The sequence below is a fragment of the Amblyomma maculatum genome, chromosome 2, assembly GCF_055883805.1.
Source record: "Amblyomma maculatum isolate TAMU_Amacu chromosome 2, ASM5588380v1, whole genome shotgun sequence".
Taxonomy (NCBI): Eukaryota; Metazoa; Arthropoda; class Arachnida; order Ixodida; family Ixodidae; genus Amblyomma; species Amblyomma maculatum.
In genome coordinates this window covers 204,069,341-204,092,846 of record NC_139345.1, presented here as the reverse complement: position 1 = coordinate 204,092,846, position 23,506 = coordinate 204,069,341, and the positions used below count along the sequence as shown (strand labels likewise).

General features: G+C 44.4%; 1 protein-coding gene across 1 annotated transcript in view; it reads left to right on the top strand.

The window, feature by feature from the left end:
• Positions 1–23,506, top strand: part of LOC146201091 (lipase member J-like) — a 137,032-nt gene that overhangs the window by 5,208 nt on the left and 108,318 nt on the right. The window lies entirely within an intron of this gene.

The window sequence follows — 23,506 nt, the reverse complement described above, 5'->3', positions numbered from 1 at the left end:
GAGGGCCAAAGCCACACTAAATCTCTAGGGGCGTAAGACACATGGTTATGCCGGCTGTCGTACCGAGCTTTTGAACGCTCTTGCGAAGCGAGAATTCGCAAACGGGCGAGACGGCGAGCTTCTTCGGCTCGGCAAAGAGTTTCCGCGATGCACGGTTCATTATGGACGGAGTAAGGAAGAATGGTGTCTAGACAATACCGTGGTGGACGGGCATATAGCAGGAAGAACGGGCTGTAGCCAGTAGTCTCATGGGTTGCAGTGTTGAATGCAAACGTTATAAATGGCAGTATAGTATCCCAATTCTTGTGGTCAGATGCGATGTACATAGATAGCATGTTTGTGAGTGTGCGGTTTGTGCGCTCCGTCAAGCCGTTGGTTTGAGGGTGATATGGTGTGGAATGCCTAAAATGCGACGCACACATACGAAGAAGCTCTTCCACAACATCTGCCATAAACTGGCGACCTCGGTCACTGATGATCACTCGCGGAGGTCCATGGCGGAGGATCACAGAACGGAGCAAGAACAGGGACACGTGGTGAGCGGTGGCTGAAGGAAGAGCTGCCGTTTCGCAGTAGCGGGTGAGGTAGTCGGCACAAACCACGATCCAACGATTTCCGTCGGATGACTTCGGGAAGGGACCCATAAGGTCGATTCCGATTTTCTCAAATGCGCCACGTGGTGGAGTCACATGATGCAGCAGGCCCTGTGGCGTGGACGTAGGGCGTTTGTGTCGTTGGCACTCAGTGCAGCTCGCCACATATCGCTCAGTCGTCTGGCGCATCTTTGGCCAATAAAACCGGTCGCGGGCACGGTGGAGCGTTCTTGCAGAGCCCAGGTGACCGGAAGTGGGGTCGTCGTGCATGGCGCATAAGATGCACGAGCGGTAGCTCTCGGGAACCACAAGCAGAACATTCGTACCGGTGCTTGAGTAAGCCTTTTTGTACAAAAGGCCATCACGGAGACAAAATGGGCTGGAAGCAGTGGAATCCCGCGCCTCCGCAAGCAGGGGCTCGAGGGTTATATCGGTCTCTTGCGCAGTCTGCAGAGCCGAGGCGTCGGGAAACTCGGGCACGACGGAGGCGATGTAATGATCGAAATCACCAGAGTCACATTCGGTCGTAGGAAGAGGAAGACGTGAAAGACAGTCTGCATCGGCGTGTTTGCGGCCACTCTTGTACGAAACAGGGAAGTCGTACTCTTGCAGACGAAGGGCCCAGCGTGCCAGACGACCAGATGAATCACGAAGATTGACAAGCCAACACAGGACATGATGGTCCGTCACAACCGTGAAATGGCGTCCATATAGGTAGCACCGAAACCGCTGAACAGCGAAAACTACATCGAGACACTCCTGCTCCGTAACAGTGTAGTTACGCTCAGGTTTGCTGAGGGAACGGCTTGCATACGCAATTACATGCTCGCCTGTTGTCGAATGTTGCACAAGCACAGCGCCAACACCAATCCAACTTGCATCAGTGTGGACTTCAGTCGGAGCGGAGGGGTTGAAGTGCCGTAGTATGGGATGTGACGTAAGCAGAATCTTTAGTTGGCGGAAAGACGCGTCGCAATCTGAGGTCCAGTCGAAAGGGACGTCCTTTTGTAGAAGGGATGTCAGAGGGTAGGCGACGTCGGCAAACCTTGGGATGAATCGTCGAAAGTAGGAACACAGGCCCAGAAAACTGCGGAGCTGCTTTTGAGTCTGTGGTCGTTGGAATGCTGCAACTGCTGCAGTCTTCTGTGGATCTGGCCGAACTCCATCGGTCGACGAGATGCCCGAGTACCAGCGCTTGACGTTCACCAAAACGGCACTTTTTGGAATTCAGGACAAGGCCAGCCTTCTGTAGGCTATCTAAAACAACAGCGAGTCGCTTGTTATGTTCAGTAAAAGTCCGGCCAAAAATAACAACATCGTCTAAATAGCACATGCAGATTTCCCACTTGAGGCCACGAGGTATTGTGCCCATAAATCTTTCAAATGTGGCCGGCGCATTACATGGGCCGAAGGGCATCACGTTAAATTCAAATAGGCCGTCCGGCGTAACAAATGCAGCTTTTTCCTTGTCAGCAGGGTCCATCGGAATCTGCCAATAACCCGATCGCAAATCAACTGAAGAGAAATAAGACGTGGAGAAAAGGCAATCTATGGCATCGTCGATGCGTGGGAGAGGATACGCATCCTTTTTAGTGATGGAGTTGAGGCGACGATAGTCAATGCAGAACCTCCATGTTCCGTCTTTTTTCTTCACCAATATCACGGGAGCAGCCCAAGGACTGGAGGATTCCTGTATTACGCCCCTGTTCAACACGTCTTTAACTTCCTCGGTGATCACCTTGCGCTCTGACGGCGACACGCGATACGGCTTTTGACGGATCGGTTGAGCAGATCCCGTGTTAATCCTGTGGCGTGCGCACGACAGCGGAAAACGTTGCGAGCCGTCGGACTGCGTGAAATCAAGGACGGATATGTGCTGGGACAAGAGGTTCTTCAACATCTGTCGTTGTGAGGTGTTCAACGATGCGCTGATCATCGGAAGAAGCTTTTCGTCAACAGGTGAGTTAGTAGCGGGGTTGTCTAGGGAAGGAGTAACGACAGCTACACAATTCGGGAGAGTTGCGCTACATGAAGCTAGTTTGGAGCCCGCTGGAAAAACAACTGGTTCCGATAAGCAATTTATAGTCCACAGTCCGGTACGGCCCTCTTTCACGCGAACCAAACAATGAGGCACTAACGCATTTTTCTTTACGCACTGGAAATTAAGAGGCGCCACAGTAGCCTCAAAAGAGTCGTTAATAGCTCGGGAGCAGGATACCTGGACACACACTGCTGAATGTGGCGGTATGACGACTTCATCACACACACACAAAACGTCTTCATAATTTGATGTCTCTTCCAAAAGTTCACGAGGAAGAGAACCACTAACACTTAGCTCTCCCGTTCGACAGTCAACTGTAGCGCCGCACATACGCAAGAAGTCAATTCCCAAGATTACGTCGTGTGTAGATCGGGGCAGTACTGCAAACTCCGCCGGAAATACTGTGTAAAGGAAACTTTAACGCTGCATACCCCAACCGGATACAATAACTCTCCACTTACTCCATAAAAATTTGCAGTTTTGTCCCAAACAAACATAACTTTGTTCTTCAAATGGTTGCTAAAATTTAAACTCATTACAGAAACTGTAGCACCAGTGTCTACCAACGCCATCGTTGGCAAACCATCAACAATCACATTGACCTTGTTCTTTAACATGGACACAGACGGAGGAATAATAGGTAGCAGCGCACATTGTCCAGCAACCTCACCTCCATTGGCCGCGCTGGCGAGTTTTCCTGCGTTGGTGGTGGAGGTCGGCGCCGTGGAGACTGGGAGCGGCGCACACGAAATGACGGAGGTGGTGTCACACTACGGTCAGACGCTGGCGAATTGCTGCGGTGCCCTTCGTTTTGAAAACGGCTCCCCCGGGAAGGATGTTCTGGCCGATAGTTGTCGATGTAGGGCTGGACGATGCGTCGGTTCGGTGCCGTCGGGGGATTCCGGAACGATGTGCGCCGATTGCAGTAGCGGGAAATGTGACCCGCGGCACCACACCAGTAGCACACCGAAGAGGTCGCTCAAAAAGTGGTGTGTCAGCTGTTCATGCATGGTAGGCCGCGACGAATATCCGGATGGTGGTTCCGGGACGATGTAGTTGTCCGGCGGTCGGCGCGATGTACGACTGGAGTAAGAGCAATGATCTCTACGCTGATGGCAAGAGAATTGCTGGAAATTCTCTTCAGGTCTTGGTCGCGGAGTGTATAGGTCTTCGCGGCAGACAAAGTCGGTGACATTCGCGGACATCGGCGGGCACGCACCCCCATAGGTTGGACGAGCATATACGTCCCCTCCGAAGCCATTGGGCCGGGCAAGCTGCTCACGTCGTGACATCTCATCTCGAACAATTTCACGGATGGCGCACAGGAGGCTTTGAGAAGGCGATTCTTCAATGCTAGCCACTGTAGTCACATTTGCGAGCCGTCCAAATTTCGGTGTAATGCGGCGAGTCTTTAGGGCCTCGAATGTTCGGCAGTGCCGGATAACGTCAGAGACCGAACTCAAGTTTTCCTTGGCAATGAGGAAGTGGTAGACATCTTCCGCAATGCCCTTGAGCAGATGGCCTACCTTATCATCTTCACTCATCCTGCTGTCGACGGTCTTGCACAACTTGAGTATGGCCTCTATGTAGGTGGTGCAAGTACTCCGGCTGCCTGGGCCCTCTGAGCAAGTGTCTGCTCGGCCTGTTTCTTCTTTGCAGCTAGGTCACCGAAACATTCCTTGATAGCTTCGACAAAACTTTCCCAAGTTGTCAGGGAGTCCTCGTGGTTCTCATACCACATCAAGGCGGTTTGCGTCAAAAAAAGACTACATTGGCTAGTTTAGCCACTGAATCCCAGCGGTTATAGCGGCGCACACGTTCATAATGAGTGAGCCAGTCATCAACATCTTCCCCTGCTTGGCCGGCAAAGGAACGAGGCTCGCGAAACGGTAGCGTCGCATTCGTGGTGGTCGGCGGCGCATCGCGAGACGGGGGTAGAGGGTCCCGTGTTGATGTTCGGGGCTGCTCGGTAGTCTGCTGCATTTTTGTTGAAAAGGGTGGGAGACCAGCGAGGCGACGGCTCCGACGAAGCTCCAGCGATTGAGGATGCGTCTTGAGGGTAGTCGTACCCAGCACCTGCACCACCAATTTGTTACGAAGGGGGTAAGACGTCGGAGCGCTGAACAACAAGACGATAAGGTAGGGAGCTCAGCTGGTCAACGGCAGCGCGTCCGGCACGAGAGTCTTTTTCCAACGTCTTTCTCCTTCAATTGTGTTCTAAACTTCATCTTCTTCTGTACTGTTACAATATGATTAGAGCGTACCGTCATAACGGGCTCCGGAGTACTTTTTTTTAAATAAGCAAATGGTGAGCCCGCATGCATATTAAAACAAAACTTAATATATGGAACACATCACCTTTGGCAAGCAAACATGCGTCATGTACATGGAACATGCATTCCTTTGTTAAAATAGAAGCTGTGAGTATTTTTGCTTGTTTTTGTCACCACCGTGGAAAGGCTACTCAATTCATTAACATTGCAGTGAGTGCATAGTGCAAGGCAAAAAAGGCAGTGTTTAGGGCCGATGTATAAGACAGCCTTTGGTGATCCCTTGCTGCCTGTCGCGCGAATTTCCTGCTCAGCCATCGAACCATATGACCCCTAAGTTGTACTCCCGAAGCGACCAGACAGATAATTAGAAAGCATCGCGGTGCTCTCTGAAATTCATGATGGTTTGGTGGGCGCTGTTTAACACAAAGACAAAAAGAAGAAAACACGGGACGCGCTTTTATTTCTCTTCTTTTCTTTGTCTCTGTGTGAAAGAGCGCCCACAAAACCATCATGAACAACCTACAACTCGCCCAACTTTCCCTTCTGTTGCTCTCTGAAATGCCTCGTCTCGCGCAGGTCAACCGCTTGAGTTAGCGGGCCGCATTGCTGCGCTTGGCAACGACGGCGCGGATCGATGGTTTCTCTATGAGTGCAAAGCATTTGCAACGGGACGGTAGGTGCTACCCTCGTGCGGCTGTAAATCTGTGCCTTCATATTAATCTTCTAAACGATGACGCAGCTGAAAAGTTCCCTAAAAACGCAGTTTCAGTGCTGTATGCAATTACAACAAGATGTGTCAGCTTACTTGACCACCCACCAAACTGTCTACCAAACTGCGGTGAGTTAACAGCCGCCTGCATTGCTCGTCGAATTCGTCGTTTTTGTCGTGGCCGTGTCAAGTGGTTCGAAATGCGGCGCCCAACTTTGGTCATTTACAGCAATGGCAGAACATCTTTTACGTAATGAAACGTCATTTTGACTTCATCAATAAATGTTTATGCATGACGTATTACCCGCCATACCACGTCTTATCAGGTTTCAGGAGTCGGCTCTTGACAGTGGGCGGTTCATTTCAGCCCATTCGTAATACAAGCGTAAGTGCTTCCCTTTCAATCATATATACCTCTGTGTTCCCTCCACAATTACTTATAAATACCATCCAGACATCATGAATACCGCTGATAAAAATCCGCTTTTACGCTCACGTCATTTTTACTTCACCGCAAAAAGCCGTTTCGACACAGTGAAATTTCGCGCCACAAATATGAAAAGTGGCTGTTCTGAAAACCAATCAGAGAAACAAAATGGCGCCGAACGGCGGCCATGTTTGTCGAGAATAGGGCCCCTGCTTCATTGGTCCGGTTTAAATTTGTTCCTGGTTTGCTTGACTCAGAATGTACGTCGATGATCATCTTATTTTCCTTGTTGTCCGTTCGACATGTTGGGATGCAGTAGTCACGCATAAACTCAGCACGTTGTTCTGCCTAACGAGGGTTCTACGCATGCGCGCTCATGTAATGACCACCTTCAGTTTCTTGAAATGCAGATTTAAGTTTTGAAAGCATATGCCTGTCGTTTAAGCATGTAAACCTACATAAATGCTATGTACTATTTGGTATATCTATTCTTCTTGGGCTACCCTGCTACACTAGGGAAAATCACTTTTGTATGCATAGTTTTATACTTGCATTTCATCGTTGTTTAGAAAATATTTTTCGTTTAAATTTTACACTTTAATCCTAGAATTATTTTGTATAACTTGCGTTTGTTTTTTGTCCCCTCCACACTCTGTTGTTTATGTGTCGTACATTCAAGGTAAATGGTACAAGCTTCTTGTTTAGTATCGTGTTTTATGGCAACAGTATAGCGTTGACAGGTACAGAAGGTATAAATGGGGCTATGGCTCTGGAAGGGAGTCACTAGAGACCGTGTAATGAGCGGAATATGTAGTAGCCAAAATACAGCTTGCATTCTTGCGAAATATTGTTGGCCTGAAAAGATGCCGTGATTCAAGTGTGCGCTAAGAACACAGGCTATTGCATGAGATATAAAGAAACATTGACGATAAAGAATGTTAACTTGCTCATATCTCAGCATCAAATTTTCGTTTCGTTTTATATCTGGTATTCACATTTATAAGGACAATCTTTTTCATCGCTACCGACCAATGGGTTCCTGACATCTCGCCGAACCCCCCCCCCCCCCCCCCCTTCACTGCTTTGATGAAAAGATGAAATTGCTGTTCGCAATATGGGAATCGTGTCATGTGTTGCAGAACGCGTGCCGTTGACACTGCCGCACCTTCTTTATGCTTTCTTTGTATGTAGGGCTTCCCTTTTTTTCTTCGTTTTTCTTTCTTTGTATTTTATCCGTTATTTGCTCCTTAAACTTTGATCTTCCTGATCCCTTTTGTTCCTCTTTATTTCAATATAAGCTAATCGCGCTAGTTGGTTTTGGAAGCGAGTTGGTTTTTAGGACTGGTTCTTTATTGCCTCAGAGCATAAAGGAAGTTATTGAGGAAGAAAAGGCGTGTTATGAATTAAAAAACGTTAGCCGATGTAATGGTGTCCAGGAGGGAGCGATGATACGGGCCCTGCATCGACTCTATATATATGAGGCGGGAGATAAGCAGCTGCCAGGTGTCGAATTCTTGTTGGCTTCAGCGTCGCGCAAACCCAAAAGTAGTGAATATCTTCTTCAATGTCTTGGATGTTGAGGTCAAGACACCATTTTGGCCGGCTAGTTTTTACATTGATAGTTGCGCAACCGTCAATAAACGAATGAGTACGACAAGCCGTAAGAGCTCACCTGAACGCAATTTTATTTTGCCATCATGGTACAAGTGACGGAGGAGGCCGGGAGTAAAAACTTATATTCAGGAAGATTATACTTAAGTGCTTTACTTGTTTCTTTTTTGGAGCATCTACAACCTTTGTATGGAGACACCATGCACGCGTTCAGACCAGAGCACGTCCTAAGTTAACATTTGTGGCAAAAAACGATGTCTGGAGAGTATGAGCTTCATTCCACAAAAACGTACATGTCGCGCGGAATGGTCCCATGGCTGTTGTGCACTGCGTTCTCAATCCATGACAACGTAAACAAACCCTTAGTGCCGCTCGGCACAAAATGCTAATATGTTGCATGCATTACGCAGCAAAAAGCGGAACGCGTGCTCTCAATGACTTTCGCTAAGTTGAGCATGAGAGGAGCCTCTGTGAAGAGCCGGCCTATTGTTTCCTCCGCGCCTGAATGCGTGGCGTACGACAGCGAGCCGAGCGGCTGGTCGCGCACGAGCGCCAGCTCGCTCGCGCAAGGTTGCAAATGCAAATGGCAGTGTTTGCGTCATTATGTTGACTGCACATTGTAGATTGCAATCGTTGGCTTTGCTTGTCACCTGGGAAGCGCCAATTATGGCTCGAAGATCCGGAAACGAAAAAAAAGGTAAGTAGATATACACTTCAAGAAGGAAGAAAGAAAATGAAAATAAATTATTTTAATTGACGAAATCTCTTATAAGGCGCAGTCATGAAAATTAAGCAATCTAGCAACATCCTACAGCCTACAATTCTAAATCGGGTGCGAATGACGGCGGCAGCTGAGCTCGGACGTGGGCTCTGCAGGCTGGCTGTTGAAGGGATTCGTAGAGACATACTTTGCCCATGGCTATTTGAGATGCGTTACAGGCCCTGCACTGTTTCGTATTTTTTAGTCATTCGCAAATCGGTTTGGTATCCTCGCAGTCTGCGCGTATGCATTTGCAGTGCGAAAATGGGGGTGTGCTTGGAGAAGACAAGAACGATCCTTCGGCCATCTGATGCTGCCACAGCTTAGGATCAATGCCCCTCTTAGCGACTCTGGTGTAGCTGCACTCTGTGCTAAGACATGTTCGTAATGTCATCTTGATGAAGGTTTGCACACTGGGCTGAGGATGGGAGGAAGAGTGGTGATTTCGGGTGGAGACGAGATTTTCTTTTTTTCATGCGAAAGACGTTTTCTGATCACACTTTCTGTACTGGGCCCGCACGAGCCAAGAAACCCTTTCGCCCTAAATGTTTTCAGAGTGCGCCTCAGCAGTGGAAAACGCTCTTCAATTTTTCGTGTCTTTGCTCATGCGTACAAGTTTTGCGAGTGCCAAGTCCTTGTGTTTTGCGTGCATGAGCAATTTGTAAGGTAGACCATAGGGCTCGCCGACTTGCGCTATTGTGTTTTTCAGGCTCGTAAGCCGTTATCAATGAAGCTGTGTTTTTCTGCACTCTGTAACCCCCTTGCTGTAGCGCTCTTGAGCTAAGCGTAGTAATCATTGAATAAATAAATAAAAAAAATAAGAGCCTGTCAAACTCTCTGGATCTTTTACCATTTGCTGAAGAGTAACCTTCAACTCTTTTTCAGGTGTTGAAATCAATTGTATTCGTTTGCCACATCTATAGGCTCCCAGCTAAGAAGCACAATAAAATTTCCAATATAATGCTGAACACGTGCATACTTTAAATGCTGCCTCTCGCTTTGCCGTGCTGGATATGGATTGCCGTCCCCATCAGCCTACACACTGATTGTAATTGTTCTGCAGATTGGGTATCACAAAATTCAAGCTCCACAAGTAGAGTCTATTTTGGTTTGTATTTTTAGACTCCTATGCAACATCAGATATTTATAGGAGCTACATGCAGCCCTTTTCTAGGGGACGGCAGTGGTCACGTTGACATTTGTTCTCTTGTCGTTTTCCGGAAAAGAATATCTCAGCACTTAAAGCATGATTTTCAGTACTTAACGTTCTAATTATCTTTAATGATGAGTACAGTTTATAAACAAAACAGAAGAATAGATAACTATGTCAACTGATGTTTTCAAATATACTGCCACATTGTCAATTGTATTGCCTTTGCGCCAGGTGCTCAGTCAGGATGTGAATTCGCATTGATTCTTCCAGCTTTTGGCATATCTGTGTAAAAGAGTGGGTCATGAACACCTGAAAACAGTTAGTGCTCTAACTAGCGTACGCACATCAAGACATCTGCAGGCCCACGTTTATCAGTATTCTTTGAAAACATCTAGGGTCACTGACCACTTGTCGAAAATAGTTGACGTTTCGGAACCCCTACGGGTTCTTTGTTCACAATGAAGAACTGGCCGACTGAAGAGCAGCTTAAATAGCTTTGAAAAGGTGATGTAAGGATTCTGCGTAAGCCGAGTGAAGGTTTCCCTTTGTTCTGTTGATAGTTTGCCGTTGACTGGACAATCAGAGATTTCAGGTGCAGCCGTGCTGACAGGTTCCTTTCAGTAGCGATGATTTTCCCGTCATCCCGCGCAATTTTGTGGCCTTTCTTTGGCGCATGCTCTGCCGCAGTGTTTGACGCTGTCCGACATCATTACGATGCTCTTTTAGTCGCTTGAGCAGATTTCCGGTCTCGCCGATATAGACAGAGCTACAATCATCACGAATGGTACCTAAAGCGATACCAAATTTATCCACATTTTATGGCCGGGTTTCACCATGGCCGCTCCTTTATCGACAAGGTTGTTGACCTCGTAACGTTTGTACAGCATCAAAATGCTTTGAAAGGATTGAGAGTCGGATTTTTTTTCGACATCAAGGGTGCCCATGACAAGTAATCCAACAGGCCTTTTGGACGCCCTACTAGCTACTGAGATCGAAGGCGGCATGTTCAGCTGCATACTCAGCTGCCTGTCAGAGAGATCCCTTTTGTCCAGACTGAAAACGGACCAACATGTTTACACTGTAGTTCGCGCAGAGTTCCACAGGGTGAAGTGCTAAGCCACATCCTCTTGAGCTGTACTCTCGTCGGTCTCGTAGACTAACGCCAAAATATTCCAAAATCTCCATCTATGCAGATGATATATGTATTTGGGCATGCAGTGTGGCTTTTCCCAAAATTCGTGCGAGGCTTCAAAGACTTCAACGATATTGACGTCGAACCTTTGTCTGCAAGCCCTAAATATTTCGACCGAGAGGTGTTCCCTCGTGGCATTCACACGTGAACCAATGCCTTTTTAGCTCACATGAATCAATGATAAGTCCTTTCCATATAACAGAAGCCATCGCTTCCTTGGAGTTGCCATTAACAGAACTCTCTCCTGGAGTCCCCATCTCAAAGAATTGAGAAGCAAACTTAAAGCGATTGTCCAAGTTCTCTCCTTCTTTGGGGAAAAGTCCTGGGCCCATTAATGCACTTGTTTCTTCAACTGTACCCGCCACTGTTTCAGGGCTACACGCGGTACTGCTTCCTCACATTTATTAATATTATAACAGCAAACCTCAGGACCCTTCAAAGTCTGCAAGCTCAAGCTCTTCGTATATGCCATGAACTCTCTGTATGTCTTTCAGCAGTAGCGACTGTTCTTGTCGCCCGGGAACATCCTGTTACTACACGTATTGCTGTTGACACAATAAGAACACATATTCGGCACATAGCAGGAGTCCCCAGGCATCATCTAGTAGTCCTTCCAACAATTAAACCGAGCACTGCATTCGCCAAAGGTACAAAAGGTCCTCGCACCTATAATCCTTCACAGTTCAACCCTGCCGTTAGATTATGCTCCCCATGTGGGGTGTACATGAACCTCGGGTACAAATTTATATTCCTTGAATTAGGAAGAAAGAGAGAACGGCTCCACTTGCTCTTAAACAAATCACATTAAAGTTTCAGCACTTCAAACACCAACATCGTATGCATGTCTACAGTGATGGCTCACCTAATCCAAGCAGTTCCGCGAGTCTGCGATCAACGTCATGATAATATTCATCAGACGTACTATACCCACTGCAGGGCAGAGGCCTCCTCCATACTCTTCCAATTAACCCTGTCCTGTGCTAGCTGCATCCACTTGACCCCTGCGAACTCCTTAACCTCATACGCTCACCTATCTTCTGCCGACACCTGCTATGCTTTCCTTCCCTTTGATTTCAATTTGTTACCATAAGCTACCATCGGTTTTCCTCATCATGCAGCAGATGCCCTGCCTATGCCCATTTCTTCTTTATTTCCACTAAAATGTCAATAACAGGAGTTATTCGTCTAATCCACTCTGCACGGTTCCTATCTCTTAACGTTATACCTACCATTTTCTTTCCATAGCCCTCTGCATTGTCCTCATCTAAGTAAAACCCTTTTAGTTAGCCTACACGTTTCAGCCCCATAGGTGAGTACAGGTAAGATGCAACTGTTGTATACTTTCCTCTTGAGCGATACCGGTAAGCTGCAAGTCATAATCTGCGAGTAATTGTAAATGCTCTTCATCCTAGTCATATTTTCCTAGTTATTTCCCTTCCGTGGTCCGGATCTGCTGTTATTCTGTCCTAAGTAGACATATTCGCCCATCACTTTCAGTGCTTCGCTGTCTATTGTGAACTGCTGTTCCTTCCCAAGGCTGTTGAGCATTACCTTAGTCTTGTGCATATTGATTTTCAAGGCTACCTTTCTGCTGTTCTTGTCTAGGTCATCAATCATGCTGTGCAGTTCAACCCCGGAGTTACTTAGCAAGGCAATGTCATCAGCAAATCGCAGATTACTGAGGTATTATTCACCGACTCATGCTTTACTTCTCCCATTACATGCCTTTGAATACACTCTCTAAGCAAACTGTAAACAGCACTCAGGAGATCGTGTCTCCCGCGCTAACACCTTTATTAATTGGAATTTTAGCGCTCTCGATGTGCAGAACTATGGCTACTGTGCCGCCACTCTAGATATCTTCCAGTACTTTCACATATGGCGCGTCTACATGACTGCAATACCTGTATGACTGCCGAGGCTCCTACTGAGTCAAATGCTTTTTTTTTTTTTTTTTTTTTTGTAATCAGTGAATGCTATGTATAAGGGCTGGTTATATTTCGAGCATTTTTCTATCGTCTGGTTAATGGTACAGATATGTACGATCGTAGAGCACCTTTTCAGAAAACCTGCTTGATATCTTGCTTGATTGAAACCTAAGATTGTCCTGATTCTGTTAGCAATTACCTTAGTAAACTGGCCTGTAGTTTTTGTAGTCCTTAGCGTTCCCTTTGTTATGAATTAAAATATTTTAGTTTTCTTCGATAACTCTGGTGCCTTTGATGACACTAGGCATTGGGTATACAGGGCGGCCGGCTTTCCAGCGCATTATCCCCCCGTCCTTCAACGAATCTGTAGTTACCTGAACCTCCCTAGCTACTTCCCCCCTTTTCATAGTTTCTGAGGCTTTCTTAACCTCGTCCGTCGTTACTGGAGGAACGCCTACTGCCAATCTCATTCTTGTCCTTGTAAAGACAGAAGACACAAAGCGTCGTGGCATCGCGATCGCTATCGCTCAATCCTGGCATCTATCTCTCGCACTGCAGCTGTGCCCCGTGGCTGGTAATTCTCCTCTGCTGTGTCAGAAGTACTGGCAGCGTTAGCCGTCAGATGAAGGCAATAAATCCTATTTTGACTTACTACTTCGGCTGCTGTATAAATCAATATAGAATCCTCGGTTACTTAACTATCTTGGCGATATACCGGATGACATTACCTGCGTTGTCATTTAGCACATACATCTTATTTTTGCTTATGCCCAATTTTCTGTTCATCACTTTAAGGCTGCCCCCGTTCCTTAGAGCATGCTTAATTTTCCCCATGCACGTTATACTCCCTTATGTCGGCCACTTTACGCTAATTGATTAGCTTTGATATCTCTACTGGTTCTGTCCTGTCTGATGGGTTGGAAGATTTCAAATGTTGGCGTTTCTTAATCCATATTTTCCTTTCTTTAATAGCTAACAATTATCCTTTCTAACTATTCTACCGCCTACTTCTAAAGCGCACTCAGTAATGACATCGCTGAAATTATTGTTCATTGCTTCTACGCTAAAATCACCATCCTTGGTTACAGCTGAATGTGTGTTCTGTAGCGAGATTCTGAATTCTTTCTCTCCCCTTTACCCTAAATTGTTGACGGACTTCTTTCTTACTAATCTGAACCTTTCCCTCCTCAGATCAAGTCTACTTCAAGACCTTATCATCCTGTGGTCATTGAATCGCACCTTTCTGATTACATCTAAATCCTGCATAATGCTGGGGTTAGAACACACTATGAAGTCAATTTTATTTTAGCCTCTCTGTTAGGGGTTTTTCCATTTCCACTTCCAGTTCTTTCGTTTGTTGAAGAAGGTATTCATGATATTAGGGCTATTGTGCGCTGCAAACTTACCTAGCAACTGCATCTTTCTATTCCTAGAACCAATGCCATATTCATCCATTGCCTGATCTCCAGCCTTCCTTTTCCCTATTTTGGCATTGAAGTTGTGGAGGTGCTTCACAGACATACTCGCTGTCGGGTCTCCACAAATATATTTGACTGGACCCGCTCAGCCAGGCGGGAACGGGACAGCGAGTCGTCGGCATTCAGTTCTGCAGCCACGAAGAACAATCTGCGCGCACTTGGCAGACGCGCTGAGGCTGTCGTCTTCTGCGGCAAGACCACAAAGGCATATGCTACAAAGTCACCCATTAGCAAAGTGTACTGCGTCTTTGCTTTCAACATTTCGAATTCTCCATCTTTGTAGACGCCCTCGATTGCCTGATCATCATGACTACATATAGGCGGGTAGGCCTGTACAACCTTCAGTTTATATTGCATATTAAGCTTAAATACGAGGGTTGCTACCCATCGCTTGGTGGTAATACTGGCCTAGTCACTTTTGATATTGTTCTGATGTCATATCTAACTTCTACTGGGGCTAAACTAGCTGCCGTACGCGCTGCAGTTGAATTAATTTGCCAAGAACGTCCACATTACTGGACATACAGTATTGTGAGACCACCAAAAATAATAAAAAAATGTACTTCTGCCCGTGCCACTAAGTATAACGGGCTTAAACCAAAAGGGAAAAAAGAATTGTAGTTGCTCCAAAAAGAATTCCGCAATGAATAAAAAAGAAAAGAAATAAATAACAAGAAATCAATCCTCCGACCACCGCTACGGGAACCGACCCACTCGTCAGTGGCTTTTATTTTTGTTTCCCTCCTTTTTCTTTTTGTTCTCGCAAGTGGCACTTGTTTGACATAATTTGTTTATTACTGAGATTTTTTTTTAATCCGTTGCTGCTTTGAAGTTGTAGCCCTGGGACGGAGGGGACGGGGAGAGCTTGCTGCTAGGTGGTGGTCATCAGGAATTTACAGTGGTCTTGTAGGGGAAGGGGGCGAATGTTGAAGTTTCTTGACATATGATGGCTGGTTTCTTGTGCTTGGAAATCTCTAGAAAATTGAATTGAGAATTAAACGCCCCCATACTCTGTGTTTGTTTTGTATTTTATTAGAATGCCATTTGTCTGCTCCTCCCCCACCACTCCGTCCATATTCTTGGTTCCCGAGTTTAGCTTTCTGTGTTTTTTTATTGTTCAGTTTTGAGCTTCAACATATTTCTCTACTGTGTAAAGTACCCGTCCCGCGGTTTGCGCCCACAGTCATTTGGAGGACAGCACTGAAGGGAGGCGAGGATGGGCGCCGGTGAAGTAGATCGTTACGGATCACAGAATTTAAAGCAGCCCTTCAAGGCATGCATGCTGCAGTTCGCAGGTAGAGCCAACGTCGTAGTGATGGTCGCTCTGCTCAGACGAAGGCAAGTCCTCTTGAAACGTTGGCTCGAGTTGTGAACTGAGGCTCCCCCCCCCCCCCCCCTCCACCCTTGTTCAGTCTCTTTCATACCCCAACTACTCAGTTATTCGGGAAGATCGAGGTGCTCGTGGCCGTGACGTGGTTCTAATAATAAAGAAACATTTCTCTTTGCTACGTTTCCAGGTTTGTCAGGCGCTGAGTGTGTTTATTGCACACTACTCTGCCGCGACATTATAATCTCTGGCGCGCTCGTCTTCCATGAGTGCATTCTTACAATTCGTGACTACCTTTCTTTCCAACTCTAGAATCATCCTCATGGATGACTTTAACCTTCCGGCCGTGGGTTGGATAACTATGCACCACGTATCAACATATTCGCAAGCTCTTTTTGATCTAATGCTTACCTTCAATCTTCACCAAATTATCCTATACCTACGTGTAAGCAAGAAGCATCACATAATGTCCTTGATCTCATACTAATTAGTAACCATTTCCTAATACATGAAACACAGACAGTATTTATCAAAGACATTTCTGATAATAACACCTATATGAATGTTACCTTTCGACTAATCAATAAAAACGCGAACTGACGTATCTGCTGTGCTAAACTTTGAAATGGCAAATGACGCCAAATGTTAACCTACCTGGCACACGAATTTGAAGGTCTCATTCCCATACTATCAGATTCTACTATCGATGTTGGCAAAGTCTGACTTCCTTTTAAGATTATAGTTTGCCATTGTATGGTACAACATGTTCTGTTAATGAACAAGCAGCCACAAAGGAGTAACCCTTGGATAACGAGAGATATTATCCACGCAAACGTCATGTGAAAAGGATACGCAACTCTATCGAACAACATGGCGCATGTCCATCTGAAGCTTCTAAGCTAGCGTACGCAGTGGTGAAATCAGTACAGCCAAGCAGGCCAAAGAACACTATTTTTATGTAACGCACTCTCCTAATAATTGCTGCTGACTGCTTTCATGTTTGTAAGTTATTGATTTGTGGCGATATAGAGGCAAACCCTTGCCATTCTGTTCCGAAAATATTAGAGCAGCTAGTGGAAGGTCAGAAAGGAATTCGCAGCGATCTAGCAGACATTAAGCAAAAACTGGAAAAGACTGAGAAAGCTGTGTTTTAATTTGGTGTGCGCATGGGGAAGGTAGAAGAGAATATCAAAGAAGTACAGGAAAATTAGCAGCAGATACAAAGGTTGCAAGAAATTGTTGCAAAATAACAAGAACTTAACTCGCAGAGGTGGCTTTTCACGAATTTGAAAGATCGTAGTCGAAGAAATAACTTAGTTGGGTTTCGCATTAACGAACAGGATGACGAAATGAAAGATGACCTGCAACGGAAGGTTATTGGTGAGGTCATTAATGAAAAATTTGGAGTTGATTGCGTGTCTTTAGCACGCATTCACAGAATGAGGCAAGGTGTTTCTATTCGCCAGTAATTCTCTACTTCCAGAACTATCTTGAGAAGCAAATGGTGTGGCGTAACGTACGGAAGCTAAAGTATTCAGGCATTTCTATTCAAAATGACTTTTCGGCAGAAACGTTAACGAAGCGCAAATTACTTTGGCAAAGCGGAAAAGCAGAGAAAGACGCCGGCAAAAAGGTAAATTTATTTGGAGATAGACTACGTTTTGATAAAGCTTTTTATGTTTGGGATGACTCGTGCAACATACGAATGCCGGCTAGTTCAGTCAGACAGATAGCGGTTACAGACTAAGCAGCGTTAGCTACACATGCTCTGGCTCAATACCAAGACTATTGCAAATATAACTGATAGCATGGAATGCCTGCTTCTTTGTGTAAGGATATGACCCTCATATCCTTACACAAACGTGGTTACGTGATGGCATCTCTAGCGACAGAATTGTTCTAATTGGTCACAAAGTATACAGGCGCGACCGCTGTTCTCGTGGTGGAGGGGTTGTCGTTATAGTGAAGTCTTCTGTTGCTGTTACTGTTTTAGACCAAATACCTGACTACGAGAGCTTATTATTTAATGTATCTCTTTGGGGTACATTCTTTGTACTATGTTAGGTTTATCGCCCACCCACTCTGCAAATTTGTACCTTAAGAAACGGTATGATCACCTGTTGTCAAAGCGTTATTGTAATACCATATTAACTGGTGATTTCATCCTGCCCAGAGTGGATTGGACATGTCTGGCTTATGGACAATGTGATGACAATAATGCTATCTTGGATATTATGTTAGCTTTGAATTTAGATAAAATGGTTAGAGAACCTACCCGTGACAGTGCCCTTCTTGATTGGTTTTTTTTTGTCAGTAACATTTTTTGTAATGTCATTTTGAGGGTTGAGCGTGGCACTTCTAATAATTACTTGTTATCGCTTTGTTGGTCTCGTAACTATGAACGGTTTTCTGAAAAGACACCACATGTACGTATTCAACACTTCAATCGATCAGACGACACTGCCATAATTGACTACCTAGAAACCACTTTAGTTAGTAACGAGAGCGATATGATATTCATGTTTTGTGGAGGAGGTTTAAAAAATTATTACTATCTGCTATTAAAACTTTTGCTCCTCTGAAAAAAATAAAACCATATCGAAGAAATCCTTGGGTCACCCGGGAAATTATACACCTGAAATGCGAAATAAAACGACACCGTAGGCAACAAAAATCTCCTAGTGCCGACTTTCAAGAATTGAAGTACGCGTTAGCACAAAAGTTAACGATGTCAAAGAACCATTACTACAAAGTTATCCTTCCTTCATATTTAAATACTAATTCTAGGAGATTTTCAGAGGCATCTAAGTAAAAGAAAGGAAGTGATAGAGTAAAAACGGATGAAACCATGCTACTTAATAGCCAGAAAATTGAGGATTCTTTTATTCATTACTTTCAAAACGTTTTCGCATTGAAACCTGTCCTTAGTAAGCCGGAAGAATGTATAGATCCTAGTAATATTCCTTCCATCTCGACAGAAGGCGTGTTATCATTGCTACGCCAGCTTTACACAAAGAAAGAAAGACGGCATTCCAAACACTTTTTTAAAACGCTATGCTTCACAGATTGCTGAGTATTTAGCCAACACGTTTGCAGTTTCCTTCCGTACAAGCGATTTACCTTTTGACTGGAAAGTAGCACGTGTCTTGCCTATTCACAAATCTGGTGATCGATCAATACTATCCAATTACCGACCTTTATCAATAATTAGCAGCTATTGCAGAATTCTAGAGCACATTCTGGCTGGTATCGTTAGGGATTTTCTCAGTGACAATACATTTTATCACCTTTTCAACATGGGTTCCAAAAAGGAAAGTCAACGATTACCTAACTTGTGTCAACTGTTCATGACTTATTTTATGCTCTTGACAATTCCGTTCAAGTGGACATATTGTTCTTAGATCTTGCCAAGGCCTTCGATACGGTCCCATACAATGAACCTATTCATAAACTAGAGCTAATAGGTCTTCAACAATACATAGTTTAATGGATAGACGCATACTTGGAAAAGAGGAGCCAGTTTGTTGAGGTGAATAGTGCCGTTTCCGAATCACTGTGTGTCACTTCGGGTGTACCGCAGGGAAGCGTATTGGGGCCAATAATGTTTCTTATATATATAAATAATTTTTCTGATGTCATTCCAAATTTTGTATCCATACAATTATTTGCAGATGATTGCATAGTGTTTAAACAAATAAGGGAAACTTCTGTTCATGGTATTTTCTATGCCTCTATGACAGCTATTGACCAATGCAGTGTGGAAGGCAGCATGAAACTTTATATCAAGAAAACTGCACTCTTACGTGTAACGAGGAAAAAACATTTATCATACTCACTTATTTCCACAATGCTCTGATATTAAAGCAGTAGCAAGCCATAAGTATTTAGGGTTGACATCAATCAATTAGACTGGTCCCCGCATATTGCTCAAATTTTTTCTTCGGCATTCTTGGCACTCTCTTTCTAAAACAAAAACATAATAGCGCCCCCTCCAATATTAGGCTTTAAGTTCGAGTACGCCGCTATCATTCAGGATCCTCACACGAAAAAGAATATAACTTCTCTTGAATTGCAGCAAAGGAAAGCAGTAAGGTTTATTTTCCACAAGTACAGCAGATATGATTCTCCAACACAGCTAATAGAAGAAAATAACATCCCGTTTCTATCACTCCGCCGCAAAATGAACCAAATTTTGTTCCATATGTAAGATTCTGTTCGACGAAGTAAATATTCCATTACCTAACTTTGTCCAACCTTCTACTGCCAAACGAACACGACACACTCTGGAACACAGGTGCTGCAACCTGTCTTTGCCCGAACAAATTACTTTAAGTACAGTTTTTTCCCCCCGAACCATCTCTGTTTGGAATTTGCTGCCAGAATTTTTTTTTCCAAAGCAGTAATTTTAACAAGGCACTGGAAGATCATTTGTTTGGTTAGGCTGTTCAACTTCTACTATTACTTCTTTCTATAATTTTTTTCTTATTTTTTCTATAAAATGAAGTCTACAGCAATAATGAGAAGGTGGCAGGCCTCGTGATTAAGCTTAATGAGCGTTATAAACTGAAGGTTGTACAGGCCTATGCCTATCATAACATGCAGTTATGATGACCAGGCAGTAATATCTGATTCGGGCATTTTTAATCTACTACTCAAATACCACTCTAAAAAGTTATGCGGATCAGAGCGTATCCCACACGAAGTCCTGAAGGGGAACAGAAAACGATGCATCACATATTTAGGAATGATATTTCGTAAATCTTTTTTATTATCATCCTTACGCGACGATTAGAAACTGAGCAAAAATTACACCAATACATAAGGCGGGAGACACCACATTACTGTCTAATTACAGACCAATATCTCTAACCAGTACAACTTGTAAAAGTTTGGAGCAAGTGATCCTTAAGACCTAACAAACGTTTCTGATACAACCTGTTACCGTTAAACCAGCACGGATTCCGTCCGGGACTATCAATTATCCCACACATTACGGAGCTCGTGCATGATCTTCCACTTAGCATCAACAACTGCAGCCAGTCTGATACTATTAGACTATTCAAAAGCATTTGATTGCTGAGCCAGGGAAAACTAATTGAAAAACTGCGAAGTTTAAATGGTGATGAAGAAATTTCAGATTGGATTGCAGACTTTTTAACAAATCGGAGACAGTTCGTACTTTTTCAACAGACGGAATCAGCGACAGTGCCCTATCATCAGGATTCACTCAAGGATCCGAGCTGGGGACACTATTATTTTCAATTTTCGCTAAAGACATAACCAGCAATATTGATTGTGACATCAAACTCTTCGCCGATTACTACATTGTCTCTAAATCTATTAACTGCTACGAAGAGTGCAATTTGACTTAGTGTCTCTCGGGACAAGCCAACTGAATGGCGCAAAAAGTGCAAATGACGATAAACATAACTAAATAAGCTTGCATGATAACAACAAAACAGCGACCTCACAAATTTACATACTATAATAATGGCAAAATACTGACAAAGGTTTGGTTTGGTTTGGTTTTGGGGTTTAACGTCCCAAAGCGACTCAGGCTATGAGAGACGCCATCAGCACAAGTACCTAGGCATCACGCTAATTTCTGACCTCATATGGCATGCGTCCACAGCACTACGCAAACTATATTTTCCTCAGAAGATATATGCGCCTTGCACCCACGTCGACCTTTCGTATATAGAGCTTCCATTAGACCAGTTTTAGAGTGCGCTAACATTGGTTTTCTCCTTCAGTCGCTAATGTGAAGGGTCTAGGTAGAAAACGTACAGCGTAAAGCGTTGAGGTTTATTCATAGCAAACATACACGCACTGATTCACCGACTAACATTGTAATCATTTTGGGCCCAGCGGCACTGTCATCTAGAACGCAATTAGCGCGACTAAAATATTTATTTCAACTGACTCATTACTGTCACAAGGTATACCATGCAAAATTCACATCGTTCTCGAGGTCACGACCACCCATCAAGGCATAAACACGCACGTGCTAAAACAGAATAATAATGCCATAACGGCGCATTCATGTACTCCTACTTCCCCCCTCGTGGTCAGAGAGTGGAATAGCCTAGATCCTTCGATCATTTCTGTAGAAACCTTATCACGGTTCACGTCGCGGCTGGAAATTATATCATGTAATCAATGATACTCTTGGTAAACCATTCAAACGCCTCGACCGCTTTAATGGATTGCTATCATGATCGGAATTTAGCTTCCTTATAGTTTCCCGTTTATAGCCAATGTGATGGTACACCTGGCTACTAGATATATAATCATTGTTGTAGTGTTTGTTTTTACTGTTCCTAAACTGATTGGCATTTTGTATTCATCTTTGTTTAAGTTATTTACGCAATCCGTGAAAGTGCTGCATACCATACTGTTCCGATTTTGTATGCCCACTTGCCTTGGTCTCATATGAGCTTATCATAGCGTACCACACTGGGCGAGACCTGTCGCTAAAAGGGTTAGGCCCCACTTTGATTCAGCTTCTAGGTCACTGGGACGGAACCAAGTTCGCGTTTGTGCTTGAAGGAGTATCTCTGAAATTTCGGTTCCGACCCGGACGTGCTACCTCTTCACCGCCCGGTCAGCATTCGTTCATTGCGATAACGGGAGGTCACTTTGAACTACAAAGAACATATTTGTGCACTAAGTTAGGGAGCAATTACGCGGAATGGATCTCTAATGCAGTGTGCACTTAAGGGTGCCTTCAGCGTCCCGCAGTTTGTTTTATTACAAAACTGCGAGCGATATTATTTTGAGTTCAACGAATTTCTAGCAGTAAATGCTAAGAGTATAACACGCAGGGAGTTGCAAAATTATAAATCTGGAAATGCAGCAGGGAACTTATCTGGAAGAAAGAACTTAATATGTATAATAAATAAAACTAGAAAAGCCATGTAAATAGGTAGGCTACAAGTACAAAACCATGGCTTAAGAAAAACACGCCAGATGAAATTTACTTCAAGAAAGCCCTAATTTGGAACCTTTATAGAGAATTATAGAGATCCGACGCCGGCGCGCTGCGCTGGTTCCCAAAATTGGCAGTTGTGGTTATACACAAGGATATAAACGCATATAGGGCACTTATGACTGTTCATGATAGTCTCGGCATTAGAAAATAATACACCAATAAAAAATCATTTATTTTCTTCATTTACCCTATCTTACACGATTGAATTCACTCGTTTCAATTGAAATGTTCAAATTCAGTCCATCAAGAATAAATGCATTCCCATTTGGCAATACTTTAAGACGTCGTGGCCTGGCCTTCTGCTGTTTGCCAGTGTGGGAGGGGCAAAAATCGCCGCTTCCTGTGGCTGAGCTAGTAAACACCTCCTTAGAGCACAATGCATTATCGCCAGGTTGGTGCAGTTGAGCCGTTGAGCTGCTAAACAACTTACAGTCTTGGTGAGAAGTCATTAAGCCAACTGATTTTCGTCTCAGCCGCGAACGGAAGCTATTACAGCACCATTAAAGATTAAAGGGCTTTGAAATGCCATGAGAGAGTTTCTTGCTGGGATAAAAAAATCATTTATTAGCATTTTAAATGCTCTTTGGCATTTAATAATGGCCTAACAGTCCCATTTTGTGCCTGAGATGAAAATCCTTTGTCTTCAAAACTTTTGACCAAGACTTTACAGGGCTAGCTGACGGCAGTTTGAAGCCGAATGGTCGGAGAACAGTATATGTGGTCGCAGAATTTCATTTCAGTGGGCCGGTACAACTTGAGGCCTCACCATGAATGCAGTAAGGAGTGACCGCCTGGAACTCTGTCATGCGGTGGAAAAACTGAAGAATAGAAAATGATTCCAAGAACATAATGAGGATTTTTTCTTTTATACCAATCAAAGGATCGCTCTCTCTTGTTGAATTTCAGCGGGGCCCCAAAAGTTTGCCTTTTCTTGTCAGCAGCAGCCGCTTGCTGTGCACGCAGTGGAGAATGCTGCGCATGTGCAGATATGCCACGTGAATCCTTCGATAATCGCCATTTGAC